The following is an 18,349-nucleotide window of genomic DNA, read 5'->3' on the forward strand; positions in this document are numbered from 1 at the left end:
CCTCTCTGGCTTCTTTCCTCTCGCAGCCTCCATGGGTACATCTCGTCACCAAGCCCTCTGCGTAGAGTCAGCAGCGACTACCAGCAGCTCATCCGAATTCCACACTGCCATTGTCTCTCTTCTCAGTTTCTCTCCATGTTTCCTATCCCAGCGCAGCGTTAGAACAGTGGCTTCGTACGAGCTGAGTAAGTGATTTGTGACTACATTTCCGCCCTTATTAGAGGGACCTACCCTCTAAAGGGAGCTACTGCAGAAACTACCCTTTTTATCTCTCGAAAGATCTTTCCAATAATCTCCCTATATTTTTAAGTTTCCTGTTGCTTGACCTTTGATGTGGACTCTCTCAGAGCTGGGCTCTGCCTTGTCTTCATTTGGCTATTAAAGCAGGCTTTCTGTCTTTTTTTTTTTTTTTAATTTTATTTATTTATTTATTTATTTATTTTTGACTGTGTTGGGTCTTCGTTTCTGTGCGTGGGCTTTCTCTAGCTGCAGCGAGCGGGGGCCACTCTTCATCGCTGTGCACGGGCCTCTCACTGTCGCGGCCTCTCTTGTTGCGGAGCACAGGCTCCAGACGCGCAGGCTCAGTAGTTGTGGCTCACGGGCCTAGTTGCTCCGCGGCATGTGGGATCTTCCCGGACCAGGGCATGAACCCGTGTCCCCTGCATTGGCAGGCAGATTCTCAACCACTGCGCCACCAGGGAAGCCCATAAAGCAGGCTTTCTGTCTTTTTAAAAGAGACATTCCCAGGCTTCCCTGGTGGTGCAGTGGTTAAGAATCCGCCTGCCAATGCAGGGAACACGGGTTCGAGCCCTGGTCCAGGAAGATCCCATGCACCCCTGAGCAACTAAGCCCGTGCACTACAACTACTGAGCCTGCGCTCTAGAGCCCTCAAGCCACAACTACTGAAGCCCATGTGCCACAACTACTGAAGCCCATATGCCTAGAGCCCGTGCTCCACAACAAGAGAAGCCACCGCAATGAGAAGCCCGCTCACCGCATCGAAGAGTAGCCCCTGCTCGCCGCAACTAGAGAAAGCCTGTGCGCGGCAACGAAGACCCAACTCAGCCAAAAATAAAATAAATTAAAAAAAATAAATTTATTTTAAAAAATAAATTAAATAAAAGAGACATTCCTAAAGAGGGAAGGTCATCAGAGGGCTAGGGCCACACGAAGACCGTCAGCCTGGAGAATGCTGCCTCCTGCCTCGGAACACAGGCAGGCTGCTGACAACGCCTGAATGCAGGGAGAGGTGACCCTGGGTTGGAAAGCAAGGGCTGGGCCCTGGAAGCAGGCTCCTTAGCCCCTACAACAACACAGCCACTCACCCTGGGAAGAGCAAGGGTACAGAAAACAAAGGCTCATTTGGCATCTCTGATATATTTGAAGTGAATATGACAAATAACTTAAAAGGGGCAGGGGAGGTGGATGACGCTGCTAACTTGAGACTGTCCACGTGAGAGTCTCTGATTTATCAGCCTTCATAAGAGCGGATAAGCTCTCGAAACGAGTGCTCTGTGATCGGCGGCTGTACCTCCTGCTAATCTGTGTGGCTCTCCTGGCTGGGGGTGTATGTGTGGAGGCTGCAGGTGACTGTCACAGGGACTGAAAATACACACTTTGATTCCATTATTCACTGATCCACTGGTTTGCCTTCTTATGCTGGGGCTGTTCATTGTGGCATTCCAAGGTACAACCCAAAGCTGGCGGGAATTATATTTCAGAACAGGTTTTGGGTGGGGGAAAAAAGAAAACTATTGCTGAGAGTGGAGCCCTGTCATTTTTTTTACCCCTATTATTACGAAAACTGTGTTCCTTGTATTAGCAGAATGGAGTCAGAGAAACCGTGCAGCCATTCGGAAAGGAGGAGGGGAGTTCTCCCCAGGGCAGGGGGATGTGCAGGACCCAGCAGGGGGAGGGAAGCTATTATTAAAAATAAGAATAAGAAAATAGAGCTGTAAAGTGGGCGAGTAACTGGACTGAATATTGGTGCTGAACAGTGTCTGGGCACTGTCTGGGGCTGCCTGAGTAAGATTAAAATCTGCAGGGAAATTTTGTTCCTTAGCACTGGCAGAAATTAGGAATAAATTCAATTGCATTCTGCACAATAGCTGGAAGCGATTGAGGTTAAGTGGCCTTGCTCTCTGATGTGTTAGTATTACTGAGCACTCTCTGCCCATGTGACTCCCTGCAATCTGCTCTTGGAACACGTCGCCATGGCAACTGATGATTTCTATTACAGTACATTCAAGTTCACATTCTAGGCCTGTCATATGCTTGGAAATTTCCAGTTAAAATATTTATTTATGAAAAAAGCAAAAAAAAAAAAAAGCCACCCTCAGACTCTTTCACGGATAGAAAACAAAAAGATGCCACGATGCAGCGTGATTTATCTACAGAAGAGAAGAGATTGTTGCATTTTCACTTAGCTGTTTGTTGCCACCAAACAAAAAATTCCCCTTGGGGTGGCCGACTTGAAATCTCACCTACTGTGGTTTGTGTGCAGGTGTAATGTTGGTCTGAGTGCAGAGTGACAGAAGTGGCCTGAAAAACCTGCAGATCAGAGTTTCCACTTGGCTCTTTGAGATGCATGGTTCCAATTTCAGCTTCCTACTAAGGTTCTGCATCTCTTTATCTTAGTCAACCCTCAGCTGGGAAAGAGTCGCACTCATTCCTCAGCCATGAGGAAGGGGAGGCGGGACCCCTCATTGGGTGGGTCAATATTCTGGGGTCCCCAGGGGTTCTCAAGCTGACCCAGGAGAGGAGGAGGGCAGCCGGGGACATAACAGGGCACACTGCTCTCTCATAGAAGCCATACCGTGTTCCATGATAAAGGTCGACATGGCTCTCTGTGTACACCTCCCAGGCATTGCCCGCAGGGCCCCAGGGACCCCCAGCTCTTTCAGGAAGACTTCTGTCTAGGCTTGATTATGCCCAGTGATTTCTCCCTAGAGAAAGACAATCAAGGGTTAACTAAACCTTTCCTGAGAAAGAAAACATTGTTTCTTAGCCGGGCATACACAGGGAGGAGTTGCTAACAAGGCCTCCTCTACTTTTTCCCCTTAGTCAAGCACATTAAATATGTTAATAAAAGATTCCCCAATGCTTTCTCTATCAGAAGCTTCCAGGTGGCTGCGGTGACCCTAGGTGCCCAATTACCTGGTGAGAGCATCCCACAACTCACAAATGGTTCTCTCCCTAGCTATTAAAATCTCCAGTAGCTTTTTTTGCGTTGTGGCTTCTGCTGTGTCTGATTGGAATCATATCCTTGTTCCTAGCTGGAACCCACTTTGTTTAGAGGGCCTGTGTTTTCTTAACTCGATCATAAGAGTCACTGGACTGCTTGTTTAAAATGCATATTCCCAAGTGTACCTCAGGCTTACCGAGTCAGAATCCCCAGGGAGAGGCCTGGGAATCTGTATCTTACAATCAAGCAAATTTGAGTAGCACTGCACTTGGACTGTGAACATATTGGCAATGTGAGGGCTATCTTTCGAAAATTATCTAGTGACATACTCCTGGTGTCTATATATAAGGCAGTGGGCCAGAAGTCTTCTGGGAAATTCCTAACCATTATTGGTGTAAAACGTGACGAAAAAGATTGGGCAATGTTAACGAAATGTAAAGAATAGATGGATGGTTGTGGTTCTGGAGAGTCCCCAGTAGAAGCATGAATGAATTCAGTCCTGTTGATACGAAAGTATTTTCTATGCAACAAAATACTCATTCCATGTATAAGAAAATAACTTCTTCTTAAAACTCAGATTAACCAACGTGCCAACCCAGAAGCTCTAAGAAAGGAGTATTGTGCATGTATAACGGATAGGACTGTTTGAGAATGAAGTTTGAATTCTAGGGTTAAATTTTTAGTGCCACTCAGCAGCTTTGTCTATGAGGATTTACAGGACAGGTGTTATGTTTACAGATTGCTGACTGCACATGTAAGAAGGTAGGCGAGGCAGCATAAAAGATGGCAACACTAAAGCCAGAAACCTGACCTGGGAGATGCATGTTATGTGTTCAGCAGAGAAGACACCAAGCGTAGAAGTAGCCCCTACACTCTACACTCCGTGCCTCTCCACACTCCTAACACAAGTGAGTGATGCCTGGACGTGCGACTGTGTTGAGAGGCTCTAGATAAAGACTTTGGTGTCGATACCACTCACATTGATAGTTCTCCCATATTGTTCTTTTGATCCAAAAGGGTAGGTAGTCATTTAAGGTGGCCTGATGGACACTTGGAGAAATTAGAGCAGACATGGTTAGTTTTTTAATCAATTCAAGAGTTCCAGAGAAGAACTCCTTCACACACAAACACACACACACAAACACACACACACACACACACACATACACATTTCTGCAAGCTCTGAGAGAGAAAGAGAGAGATTTGACATGGTCTTCTAGAGCCTGGACTGATGGATCCAGAAATTACCTTTACAGATTCTGGGGTAGATTACAGACCTGTAGGCCCTATCTAACCAAGGAAACAGCAGGACCCCCAGCCCAGAATGGCTCTGGCCAAGCCTAGCTCAGGCTGTCACCTTTATGTGGGGCAGCAGCGTCACCTAGTGATCCTGTGGTTTAAGTACAAGCTCTTTTCCTGGGAACTATCCAATTTGATCAAACTGTAATGAGATCGATTTTCCATATTAGTGAGTGAGAGTAGTTGTATGGATAATCCCAGACTGGAGATGACCCCCAATTCTGTTTCTGTTTAGCTTGGAATGCATTTTATGACTATGTGGCATTTGGATTTTCCATCAAGTAACATAAAAGAGAGCATGGCTGAGCTCATGCCAGGCAAGATGGGCAGGGGCGGCAGAGGGGTTGGCCAGGTTAAAGGGGGGTTGGGTCCTTGTGTCAGTTCAGTTCTCCAAGAAGCAGATGCTGAGATGGAGTTAGACGCGCAGGAGACTTAGCGAGGTTAACACCTGTGAAAGGGAAAGGGGAGAGAGGGATCACCAGTCGGCAGGGAGAGCCTTCAGACCGCCGTGCAGATCTGGCATCTGTGAAAAGAAGATGGGGTAAGAAGAGCCTCAGACTGCAGTGCAGCACAGAGAAGGGGTTGGCCATCCCAACTGGGAAATCTGGTGCAAAGATCCAGAAAAGGTGGACCCTGCTACCACTTCTGTGACTGGTCATTGATCGGCCTCTGCCTTGGAGACATTCAGAGCAGGAGGCGGCCAGTTACCTGCGCTCCGGGGAGCTGATCCCCTCTTGAAGGGAGACCTGAGCAGCAGGACTCTATGGCTACCACAGACTGGAAGGGAGACTGTGCCAGGGTCACACACTTGCCAGCCGACCCGCACGTCCGCACACAGGCACGATTGGAAACAGAGAATGCAGGAACACTGTCGTCTGATACATTTAAGTTGATGAGTGTAAACCTAGTACTTGTTCTCATTCCATGAATTAACGTAAACCAGAAAGTGCAACTCCTGGGCAGTGTTTATTAATCCCACCTTTCTAAACAACAAGCTGCTGGCCATCCGCGGTGTGACATTGAAACCAAGTTCAATGTCAACAACGTGGAACACCAACAGCATCTTAGCTTCTTTGTTGAGGATGGATTTGAGTCTGAAAATGTCTATATCCTGCCCAAGGCATGAACAATAACCTCACATCTGTGCTGATTCTCTTCTTCCTATAAACGGTCTTTGTTGCTGTTGACCATGAGACACCACTGCCCTGGTGATATGACCTGTTCTCTGTATTTAAAAACATTAAGGAACTTGCTCAAGTTCAAAGATTGTCAGAAATCCAATTTGGGTGAATTAAGAAACCCAGATAGCACAACAGGCAAGGGCACAAAGTTTTCAAATAATAGTTAAGCCACAAAGGCCCAGGATACCTTGAATAAAAAATACAATGAACACTTGACAAAGAACCTTGGAAAGATCTAAAGGTAGAAGAAAGCCCACTGTGGAAATAGAGAAAAGATGAGGAAGAGCCCCTCCCCCCCGCAAAAAAAATGAATGCACAACTCTTTCTAAGGCTTCTCAAGGAAAGAAAGATAATAGCAGTGGAGAAGGCAGAGTGAGTTAACACCACCAAAGAGGTTAGAGGCGAGGAAAATGGTCTGGGGAGGAGGAAGCCTGGGCAATAAAGCGGCTGGACTAATAAATGAGAAGGGGAGTGAAATTAATGATGACTCTGAGTGGCAGAGATACCGAGCTGCTCTTTTAAACTGGTCCTTAACAAGAAAAATAAAGGAAGGGAGCATAGATAATTAGGAAGTAATGAAGACCTTTAAATATAGATGTTGAAATAAACCAGGTAAGGGAATACTTGAAAACATGGTACAGTATGTAAATCAGCAGGTCCAGATAATGCACATTCCCCAACCTTAAGGGAATTAGTTAATGAACTTGCAGAACTACTGGCCATTATTTTCAAAGGCTCCAAGAGACCAGAGATTATAAAATGAAAATATTTGACCAGTATTTTACCAAATAAAAAAAAAAGTAGCCTTGCTAATTACTATACCTGCCACTATACACTCTCCCCACCTCATAGGGTTGTTGTCATGACAAACGGAATTAGAAATATGAGCTGGTGGTGGCATGGATGATCCCAGCTGTTAGACTGGAGCTGGGACATATGATTAGGGGTAATGCAGATATTTGACTTTTTGTTCAATGGAATGTACTTGGAGGTTGTAGAATTATATTTGCGGGGGTTTTTGGGGGGGCTGATATAAAATCAGTTTACATTCCCAGAAAGCAAGGAAGAGAAAGTCTTCATTGTAGGTGCCAATCTATGATGTTAAATTTTCTAAAGATAATCCACAGATAGATAAAGCAGTGTAGGCAGTATCAAAAATCTCCAAGTATTCTCTTTAATAAATAGACTGCAACAAGTTATTCTTTATTTTAATCAAGATAAGTAATGCATTATTTTTATAGAAAAAACAAAAAATACAGACAAGCAATCATCATCATCATCATTATCGTCACCTAACATCTTTCCACGCACTATTACATGCACATCCTTCCCTCCCTTTAAAATTGCTGCATAGTTATTTAACCAATAACTTTTGGACATTTAGGTGATTTCTCCTTCTTTCTTCTTGCTACCAGTAACTCTGCAGCTAACATCTTTAAACAAACATCTTCACGTACTTATTCTTCTCTTCCCTTAGAATAAAGTCCTATAAAAGGAATTGCCAAGTCACTTGGAATTTTCTTAGGATTTTTGTTCCATATTGCTAAATTATTTTCAAGAAAGAAGGCAATTAGCACTCCACAAACAATAAATCAAAATTCCAGATTCTTCATGTTTACACCAATTAGATTGATACATTTGTTTAATCTTTCAGTTCAATAACATGTTAAACATCCTAAAGCCATTGAATTTGGATCATTGAATAGAACAAAACACCTAAGGAAATATATGTATTTTCTATATTGGCCTTAAACTATTTGGGGATAATTCTCTTTTCTCTCTCTCTTCTCCCTCTCTCTCTCCACCTCTCTTCTTTTCTTTCTCTCCTTCCGTCCTTGCCTGTCTGCCTGCCTTTCTTTTTGAGTCATAGCTGTAGTGACATTTTTTCATTAAGGGGCAAGAAATTCAAATGGCACCGTTGAGAATAACAGTCTGGCTCTATCCTATAAAGTTTAACGTTTGCAAGCCTCTGAACCAGGCATACATGTTGGAGAAACGCTTGCAAAAGAGAGTGAGAATGCCCAAGAATGCACACAGCAGCCCTGTCTGGCATAGCTAAGGAACTGCCAACAGGCCAAATGTACATCCGCAGGAAAAGGGATGAGTAAATTGTGCCATATTCCCACAATGGACTGTCATACAGCAGTGAAATGGATGAACCACGACTAAATGCAATCACATGGATGAATCTTAGAAACAACATTGAATGAAAATAGCAAGCTGCAGAAGATTAAATACAGTACGATACAATTTTTATAAAGCTCAAAAGCAAGCAAACTTAAAAAGCTTATTGCTTAGGGGTACATACATAGGTGATAAAAGCATTTTTTTCGACAGGTAAATAATGAACACAAAATTCAGGACAGTGGTTGCCTCTCGGGGGGGACAGGGTCAGAGGAATGAAACAGAAGGAACTCTTAGATGCCACACCGGGAATGGTTCAGCTCCCAGAGGGGTCACACTTATTCATTTTATTGTTCTGTTTTATATGTGTTATAAGCATCTGAGTGTATCAACCACAGAGAGGTGGTTATGTATTGCATAGTCACTCGTTAGCAAATTTCATTTGCTAATACATCAAATAGTGCTCTTATGTCCCCAAAGAACATAAGCAGTTTTTCACTGCTAAAACCAGGCCCCATACTTTGCCGGCTAGATGCCTGCCACTGAGAATACAGAACAGAGCCTCTCTGCAGGATTCCACAATTCCCCAGAGAAGTGGCTGTGCCCTTGCACCTCAAGTGGAGAATTCCCTTCGCTCTGGAGAATCCAGAAGGGAGGAAAATGAGCTGGCATATACTATAGGCACAGCTTCTGGAGGGATTCCCTAGGGCTCAGGGCTATGACCTTACCCATTCTCGTCTACTTTTCTAAAAATAGATCTCCAATTCTGGTGAATGGTTGGAAGAAAATAGCTCATTTTTAAAGAAGTCCTAAATAGCAAAATCATTTTGCTTAAGCAATGAGCCAAGTCCCTTCTAATGAGGTTGTGGCATTACTGGAAATAAGAGATATATTTAAATAAATAACCCATACATTACCCCAATAAATCACTTGAAAAATATTCTCGAATGTACTAAATGTATTTTTAGTGGCATGTGCCTGACCTTTCTGGAAGAAGAAAGATAATGCTGAAACATTTTGAGGATAAACATTTATCCAAATTAGTAGTCAAGACACTAGTGAAATTGTTTCGTTTTCTTAACACCTTTAACTATATCCTGCGTTTCAGAAACAACTTACTTTTTCTACCTTTAATAAAATACAGAATCTGTCTGTGAAGCAGCAGGAATATGAGAGATGAAACTTTTTTGATGACCCAATGAGAAATCCTATAGTGGTCCTGTTACTTCAAGGCCTCGGGCAGGATGGATACAGGGATCTGCAACATTTCATAAAACAACTCGCAGTCCATAAAATGTGAGTTTTTTATGACTGTGTTTCCAAGTGTTTTATAAGCAGTGTCATATTCTTTCTTAATAATATTCACAATAAAAATGTAAATAAGACCCATTTATTCATTTAACAAACACATTCTGAGAACCTGCTCTCTGCCTGACACTCTGCTAGGGACACACAAGTCTTCTCTCAAAGTCCTCACAGCCCAGGATGTCTTATAAAGCCGCCTGTATTAAATCTGCATCTGAACCTCTTAATATTATTTTCCACTGCCTGAAAAAATAATAATTATATTGACATTGTTCTCCAGAAAATGCTTCAGATTGAGGTTTGGTGGGAAGAGGTTCCACACCTCAATCTTACTCATCTCCAGTGCTTCCCCCAACCCCACGTCCCTCTCACTCCTCACCCTCTGCTTTTCCCCCTTCTCTGATCATTAGCCAAGGATCACTGTCTTCCCTTCCTTTTCCTTTCCTCTCTCTCTCCCCTCTTCCCTTTACTAGAAAACTCCTAGAAAAACATTCACACCACTCTCTTCTCCCAGGAACTCCTTGTCAACTACAGCATTAATTTTAGTCCTCTGTTCTACCCACACTGTACTCACAAGGTCAGTGGTGGCCTCCTCATCTCTAAAATAATGACCTGGTTTTCCTCATCTTACTTGAACTTCTGCTGCAGCTGACACTGTGGACCCTGCCATCATTTCTCTGCCTTCTTTTTGGAGAGGTCCTTCTGCTAGTTTTCCTTCTGTGGGCTCCTTCTCAGCCCTCCTCACCAGCTCCCCTTTCTCTGCCCATCCCTCCAGGATTGGCACTCACACCCAAAACCACACCCCCTCTTATCCTGCTACTATGACCACGAGGGTTCTCCTTGTGTGCCACATGTAGTCACACATCAGTGGCCCTGGGCAAGCTTGTCCCTTTGCCTGGAATGCTGAGCCTGAAATTCTCATCTTACCCATTCCCCTTTCCTCCATCTGCCCAAATCCCGCTTATCTTCCAGGGACTGGTTTAAAGGGAAGGCAGCATGTAGTGGGTGGGGGCATGGACTTTGGAGCCAGACGATGGGGGTTCAAATCCTGATTCTGCATTGACAAGCTGTGTGACCTTGTCAGTTAACCTTAACTTCTCTGTGCCTTTATTTCCTCGACTATAGAATGAAGATAACAATAGCACCTGCCTCTGAAGATTGTTATGAGAATTAATGAGTTAATATTTGTGAAGTCCTTAGAGTGGTGTCATTGTAAGTACCATGAATGTTTGTTTAAGGGGGAAAAAGTCAACTCTAAAAGTATTTTCCAAATGTCTGAGCTTTTAATCACCTCTTATTAGCCCACTTATAACCATGTATTGTGTTTTTAGATAAGTATTTCCCCAGTATACTCTGTGCTCCCTTGGTCAGGGACCCTGTCACCTCTGTATTCCAACCTGGCATGAGGCAATTCTCAGGAAATATTTGTTAAATGAGCAAAATTCATAAGGGATGGGTTTTCCAGGCTACTCGATCTTAATGGCAAATCAGAGAGTGTGAGCCTAGAATGTCCTTGGGAGGTATTTTGGCAGGAGATGAGGTCAGGGTACTGTTAGGCACTAGCACTTTCCATTCCCGCAATTTCTTCAGCCCAGTAAACTGATCAGGTGACAGGAGCCATAATAGTGCCAAGCCCAATTAATCTAAACCAGAATGGCACACACTATACCTTTCTGTATCACATCAGTTGACTTTTATTTTCCATCCTTCATACCTGTTTCCTTCTCTGTGTGTAGCTAATGAGCTTTACATTTAAAACATGAAAAGCCCATAAAACATGAAAATCACAAATCAACAGTGCTTTGTTCAAGAATATCCTATTTAATCAAGAAACTTTCCCAAGTAATGCACTCAATTCAGCCACCAGGTGCCAGGTGGCAATAGGCGCTGTAATGGGAGGGCTAGGAAGACTATAAGAGAAAAGCTGTGCTCCCTTCCCTTGAGTGTGAGGGCTCACAATGCCATAAATGATTAGAACACACCATCCCCCTCCTAGGCGAGCATCTTTAGAAATCAAAGCTATTCCCATAACCTACTAATGCATCTGTACCTTTAATTAGCCTAATCGAGCATATAACTCGGTAAAAATCTCTCACCTTTTTTGCTCCTTTCAACTAATTTCTGAACATTTCATTTTCTAGTAAGCTTTTGCTGCATAACAAGCAGTAATGAAATGACCGATATTAACCCATTGTTAGATTAAACAAAGTACATCATTGGCTGATAGCATTCCATAGTATTGAGGCTTGAAATGGGTCCTGTCCTATGATGAAAACATTTGGTATTTGTCTAATGAGACCATTCTTGTACCTACAGAGGAAGAAAGACACTGTATTAAAACATTTCATGTTAACGACGCTGTGTTCAGCACTTTCCGCTCCCAGCCACATCTGAGGGTATGGCAGGTTTCTCGATATTAAATGCTGCAGTTGGGCCCATATTCTTAGCAAGATGTCTGATTGGCTACTCCCCAAATATAACTAAAATTGGCTTAAAATAGAACAATCACATGCTAACCCGTAGCATTAGCAACTCTATTAACAGCCAATTTCACATCCACACCAGAGGGAGTAAAAGGTAATTTGCTCATTATCAACACCCTCTGGCAGTGGAAGGAAATGACTGTTCATCAAAAATTATTTTCCAGCATAACAATAGCGGTGCCCATATGTAACCACCTCACTCTCCCTTCCCTCCACAACTTGATCACTGGGGAACAGCTACAGGAAAAGGACTTTGAAATATAAATGGTTTTGATATAAATAGCCTACCTGCCCACCCCTCCCAAAATCAGCCCTACCTTCATCTCACCTCGACAACCCTTTAGGGCTACAAATGAAATGTAGCCCTGTAGTGGGATCTACCCCACTGCAACAGAAATTGTTTAGATCGAAAATGTTTCCAAGTCCCCCCTACTTGACTAGTACCTAGGAATACTTTGACCAACCAATTGAGTGTGGACAGATCTTGGAGCCCACTGTAACCAGATCTAATCTGTATACTCATCTAGTAATTGAAGAAAATGAACCATTTAGAAATACGGTATTGTCCCAATAGGGCAATTTTAAATCTCACCCACCACCAATATTTCTTCAGAAGTGAAGTTCATTTGTTTGCTTTTAATTAGTGTTCAGGAAACTTCAGCATGATGTGTTTATGTATTTGGATATAATATTGTACTAGTATAGTGAAAAATTAAAGAAACAGATTTCTTAACCATAATTCAAAAAGAGACATGTACCACAATGTTCATTGCAGCACTGTTTACAATAGCCAGGACATGGAAGCAACCTAAGTGTCCATCGACAGATGAATGGATAAAGAAGATGTGACACATATATACAATGGAATATTACTCAGCCATAAAAAGAAATGAAATTGAGTTATTTGTAGTGAGGTGGATGGACCTAGAGTCTGTCATACAGAGTGAAGTAAGTCAGAAAGGGAAAAACAAATACCATATGCTAACACATATATATGGAATCTAAAAAATAAAAAAGGTTCTCATGAACCTAGGGGCAGGACAAGAGTAAAGAGGAAGACGTAGAGAATGGACTTGAGGACATGGGGAGGGGGAAGGGTAAGCTGGGACGAAGTGAGAGAGTAGCATTGACATATATACACTACCAAATGTAAAATAGATAGCTAGTGGGAAACAGTTGCATAGCACAGGGAGATCAGCTTAGTGCTTTGTGACTACCTAGAGGGGTGGGATAGGGAGGGTGGGAGGGAGACACAAGAGGGAGGAGATATGGGGATATATGTATACGTATAACTGATTCACTTTGTTATACAGCAGAAACTGACACAACAATTGTAAAGCAATTATACTCCAATAAAGATGTTAAAAAAAAAGAAAAGAAAAGAAAGAAACAGATTTCTTACCTGTCACTCTGCTTAGCTAGCTAATTTTATTTGAAAATAGTCATCTCCTAATTCCAGTCTAGCTCTCTGGGCCTTCTCCTCTTCGTCCTACATCTGTCTACCCTGTCTCCTACACACAGAGTCCAGGCTAAACTGCCTGAAGCAACTCTTGAGGTGTCACTCCCCAGCTCAGAAACTTTCAATGGCTCCCTATTGCCTCTAGATAAATTCCAGATTCTGCATCTTAGCATCTAAAGCTTTTCACAAACCTGCCTCTGCTTCTCTTCTGGCTGTCACTGGAAATTCTCGTTTCTCCCCAGTATCCTAGAATACAGCCCATCTTCCCTTAGAATCAAATGCAACCACCTCCATAGTCTTTCATGATTGTTCCAGTGGAAAGTGAACCACTGCACCTCTGAACTGCAGTAACCTTTTAGGATACTTTGCCACTTCATAGTGAATTACAGGGGGGCTTACCCCAGAACTTGAAAATGAGACAAAGATTTTTCTGGGAGAGCTGAACCATATCTAGGGTCACCTTAGAGAGACAGAATAGCTTTCATATCTTCAAAATCAGACTGTACCAGAATAGCCTACTTAAGGAAAGAGATTATCAATCTTGAGATGCATAAAGGGTGGGGGGAACATAGTCACAGAGGGGCTGATGTCTGGACCCCTCCTAGTGATGTCCAGCAGACAGAAAGCCTTGGCCGACAGACGATAGTACAAGCTCCGTTGGTGAGACCTTGGCAATCTGAGATGGTTATGCGATGCTATCCTAGCCAGTTGCCTTTCAATATTGGACTCTTTAGATATCCCTTAGTCCTAATTCTGTCACCCAAAACCCTTTTTGGTTTCTCATGTTGGTCTGCCTATATAGAAAGAGAGTGTGCTGGTCACGTGGACTGGGAGTATTCCAGCTCCTGTGACAGTGATTTCTCACAGTATATTAGTTAGTTGGCTATTCATTCTTTCAATAAATATTACTGAGCATCTACTATGTGTCAGGCACTTATCTACTCATTTGAGATAAGATGGTGAACAAGACAGTCCTTCAGTCTACTGAGTTTACAGTCTAGAGGGAGATATAGACAAGTATGCCCACAATTCTAATAGAGTGTGATGAGTGCCTTGTTAGGGATGTTCACGGGATTAGGGTGGGAGCACATTCTCGAGAAAGAACCCAGGCTCGAAGAGCCACATAAGGCTTTGTAGAGGAAATAATATTTACCTGAATCCTGAGGCATCAGCTGGAGTTAGCCTGAAGATGATAGGAGGAGGGAGATAGAATGATGCACATAGCACAGGCAGCATGAAAAAGATTCAGGGTATGTCTGAGAAACTGAACATAGTTCAATGGTGCTATAGTGGGGAATGTGAGTAAGGGCAGGCAGGAGGGTCAGGAGAGCTGCACACAGATCAAGGAGGGCCCATATACCATTTTAAGAGTCTGTACTCTATCATGAGAGCAGTGCAGAATTATTGAAAAGTTTTAAGCAAGTGAATGACATGCTCACATCTCTGGTTGCTGGAGGAACAGGCAGTATCATTGGAGATGAAGAGAAGAGGACCAATAGAAGATTTATTTAGAAGATACAATAGGCAGGGCTTGGTGAGTAATGGGATAAAGGGACTGGGAGTGGAAGTAAGCAAGAGAGAGAGAAAGAGAGAAGAATCAAGATGGTGCTCGAATTTCTGGGCTTGAATAAATGGGGTGGGTGGTGGTGCCTTTCACTGAGGCAGTGTGTAATAGTGGCTAAGAGCACAAGCTCCAGAGCTGGGCTACCTGGGTTTGAATCCCTGCTTTACCACTGACTACTGTGTAGCTTTGAGCAAGTTACCTAACCTCTCTGTGCCTCATTTTCTCATCTGTAATGAAGACAATCAGAGTACCTACATCAGAGTTGTTATGTAGATGATGTGGGTTAATAGTGGCATGCTCAGAACAATGCCCGGCATATAACAAATGTTATATGTGTTTGTTAAATATACAAAATAGATGACAAAGGAGGAGTAGCAGGTTTGGAGTAGAGGATTATGAGTTTCGTTTTGGAGATACTGAATCACAGAAATCTGTGGAGCAGTCAAGACTAGCTCTCTAGATGGCAGTTGCATATATACACCTGGAGCTCCAAATGGAGATCTGTGATGGGGATTTTGTTCTGGAACAATCCTCATATGAGTAGTAACTGAAATCAGTTACCTTCAAGCCTGGGTTCTTCCTCCAAGCACGCACTCCCATCCTGATCCCCTGAACATCCCTAACAAGGCCGTCATCACACTCTATTAGAATTGCAGGAATACTTGTCTATATATCCCTCTAGACTGTTCACCATCTTATCTCAAGTGAGTAGACAAGTCCCTGACACCTAGTAGATGATCAGTAATATATATTGAAAGAATGAATAGCCAACTAACTAATACACAGTGAGAAATCACTGTCACGGGAGCTGGAATACCCTTAGTCCATATGACCAGCATAGGAAGACCCACATGAGAAACCAAAGAGGTTTTTGGGCGACAGAATAGAAGGAACAGACCACAGAGGATGTAGGATGAGAAGGGAGGACAAGACAAGAGAGAACCTTTGAGGCCATTTCAGGAATGGGCAGAAGGAGAAGTACTTGCCAAGGAAATTGAGGAGCAGTCAAAAAGCAAAAGGAAAACCAAGACCAGAAAGTGTTTCTAGAAGGAGAAAGTAGCCATTGGCGTCAAGTTTGTCAAATACAATAAGGACCAAAGAGAGCCCACTGGATCTGACAACAAAAGTTTGACTGCCGCCTATCAGAGTTGCTGCTGTCAGGGTGGGGGTGAGAGGAAGGTGGCAGAGGAAATATAAGGCGACAGCAAATGCAAACAATTCGTTCATGAAGATGCGTGAGTAGCAGGGAGGAGGGAGAGCAGACAATAGATGGCAGTCAGGAGAGGCTTTTTTGGTATAATAGAAGATACTTGAGTGTTTTTAACTGATGTTAATATGGGTTGAATTGTGCCCCCTGAAATTCATACACTGAAGTCCTAACCCCCAGTAGCTGAGAATGTGACCTTATTTGGATATAGGGTCATTGCAGATGTAATTAGTTAAGATACGGTCATACTGGAGAAGGACAAGCCCCTAATCCAGCATGACTGGTGTCCTTATAAAAGGGAAATTTGGAGACAAATAGGCACACGAAGAGAAGGCCACGTGAGCACAAAGGCAGAGGTGGGAGGGATGGGGGCAAACTACTGGAAACTAGGTGAGAGAATGGAACAGGTCCTCCCTCACGGCCCTCAGAAGGAACCAACCCTGCCCACACCTTGATCTCAAACTTCTAGCCTCCAGACCTGTGAGACAATAAATTTCTGTTGTTTAAGCCACCCAGTTTGTGGTACTATGTTATGCCAGCCCTAGTAATCCAATATGATCACTAATGGGACTTTCCACCATTTATCATATTAATCAGGAAGTAGATGGCATGCTCCAGCTGAGTAATTCATGGAATGGTTCATAAAGGGACTAGGCATAATGGTGTGGGCAGGATGTAAGGAAGCTATAAGGTATGTGCAGTGCCCAGGTAGAGTAAGAATGGGCCTTGACCATCCCCAGAACTCAAGGGCCATGGGAGGGAGCAGACCTATGTGAAAGGGGTGACAGAGCAACTGGGTGGAAGGGCCTGTGACAGAAGTGTGACTGGAGCCTCAGTCGCTCCCAGGGACCTGTCAGGGCTGGATCTAAGGACACACGTGCAAATATGGCACAGTCCTCCCTCCCTATGATCTCCTGCAGACGCTCTGTATCAGCCAAGCCATCCAGAGGCCTGAGGGTCAGGGAGCTGATTGATGCAGCGCCCACAGGTCCACCTCATGGGGCACAGAGCAGAGGAGAGAGGAGTAGAAAGTAAGGGGCAAACAGGAACCTGGCCCAATGCCTTTTCCCATTTTGGAGCCACTTGACTACATTACATATTCAAATGTTTAAACTTTTAACTTGCTAATAAAAAGAATCATAGAGAGGGAGAAACTACAGAACAAGGCTGCACACCGTGTGAGGCCCCTTACAGGAGGGAAGTGGACTATTTTACGGCACCAGTATTCTCATAGTTATATTTGTCATTGTTCATTTCTGCTTCACCAGACGCATACTGGGTTCTTGGCACTTTTTAACTGCTGAATAAATTTTTATATGTTCTATTTCTCTTGTTTCATCTTTGGAAATATCCATTGAGAGGGACTTTTTCTGCTATCACCTAACCTCTTGATTATTTAAAGTGACTGAGGTGTATCTCTCTTCTCCTAGAATACCTTTCAGATATGCCAGTGACTGTAAGGAGAACAGGTCTGGTTCACGGTATGGACACATAAGAGGCAGGAAGTGACTCCAAGAAAAGCTTCTGTTTATAGCATAATCGGTAAGAATCATTTCTTTTATCTCTGACTACAAACATTTATTTAACTAAACTTACCACAAAAATTATATTATCTAAGCTAGTATATGTTGACATGCTATCATTTTTATATGTTTCTATATTAGATTTAGCCAGTGCTTTATTTCAAATAGAATCTTAATTCATTACAGAAGTTAGCATGATAATCATCTATAAGAATAACAAGTCTTTTATAATAAAGGCCGACATTCACATGTTCATAGCAGTTCATCTTCGGGTTTTGCAACCTGAATAATTTTTTAATCCCACAAAGTAGCACCAGCTATGTGATAGTCTTTTGAGCCCTTGGGTTGGCTTTTCCAAGTGAAATTAAGGAACTGAGTTGTGACAATCCATCTCAGAAGTCTTCAGCTTCTCACACCATAATTAGGGCTACAGTCCATCAGTTCCCTCCTTCTTGAAACAGAAAGACCAAATATGGAAGTCAGTCTAATGCCTAGACTATCCATGTAAATATCTGCACACTGTATTATTTACCTATGGCAGAAAAAAAAAGGATGTAATAAAATACAGAAATTTTTATAATGGGAGGAGAAGGTTGCTCCTGGGTAAATCATTTGAGGAAAATCAGAATTGAGCTTTGACACAATTTCTCCCTCATATGAATAATGGGATTAAGGGGAGGAGAGAGAGCGGGCCTCAGAGAACATCAGTGATGGCAAATAAGGAACCCAGGTGAGTCAGAGAAATGACCATGAAGGCAGCCCAGAAAAGCAGCATTCAGAATCTTCCTGGGGAAAAGATGTTTGAGAGCTGGACAGCACTGTGGGAAGGAAACTTGTGAAGCAATGAGGAAAAGCCATAGATAGCCAAAAACTTTAATTTTAAAAAACATTAAAATTAAAAAAGCAAAGACAAAATGGAGAGGAAGTGTGGAGTACCCCACAGCCCAAGCTGTCTTCAAATAAAATGCACTTCCATGAATGGTCCTGACTATTCCTAATTTTTTTTAAAGTCACACCCAC

The 18,349-nt window shown here is 43.0% G+C and overlaps 1 protein-coding gene across 1 annotated transcript in view; it reads left to right on the forward strand.

The window, feature by feature from the left end:
* The first annotated feature begins 889 nt into the window (after nt 1–889).
* The window catches only part of PMFBP1 (polyamine modulated factor 1 binding protein 1), a 71,016-nt gene continuing 53,556 nt past the window's right edge, over nt 890–18,349 (forward strand). Inside the window, 1 exon segment of the mRNA XM_082439258.1 lies at nt 890–17,348. The gene's annotated coding sequence lies outside the window, so the exon portion shown is untranslated.

This window comes from Balaenoptera physalus (genome assembly GCF_965194825.1).
Source record: "Balaenoptera physalus genome assembly, chromosome: 19".
NCBI lineage: Eukaryota > Metazoa > Chordata > Mammalia > Artiodactyla > Balaenopteridae > Balaenoptera > Balaenoptera physalus.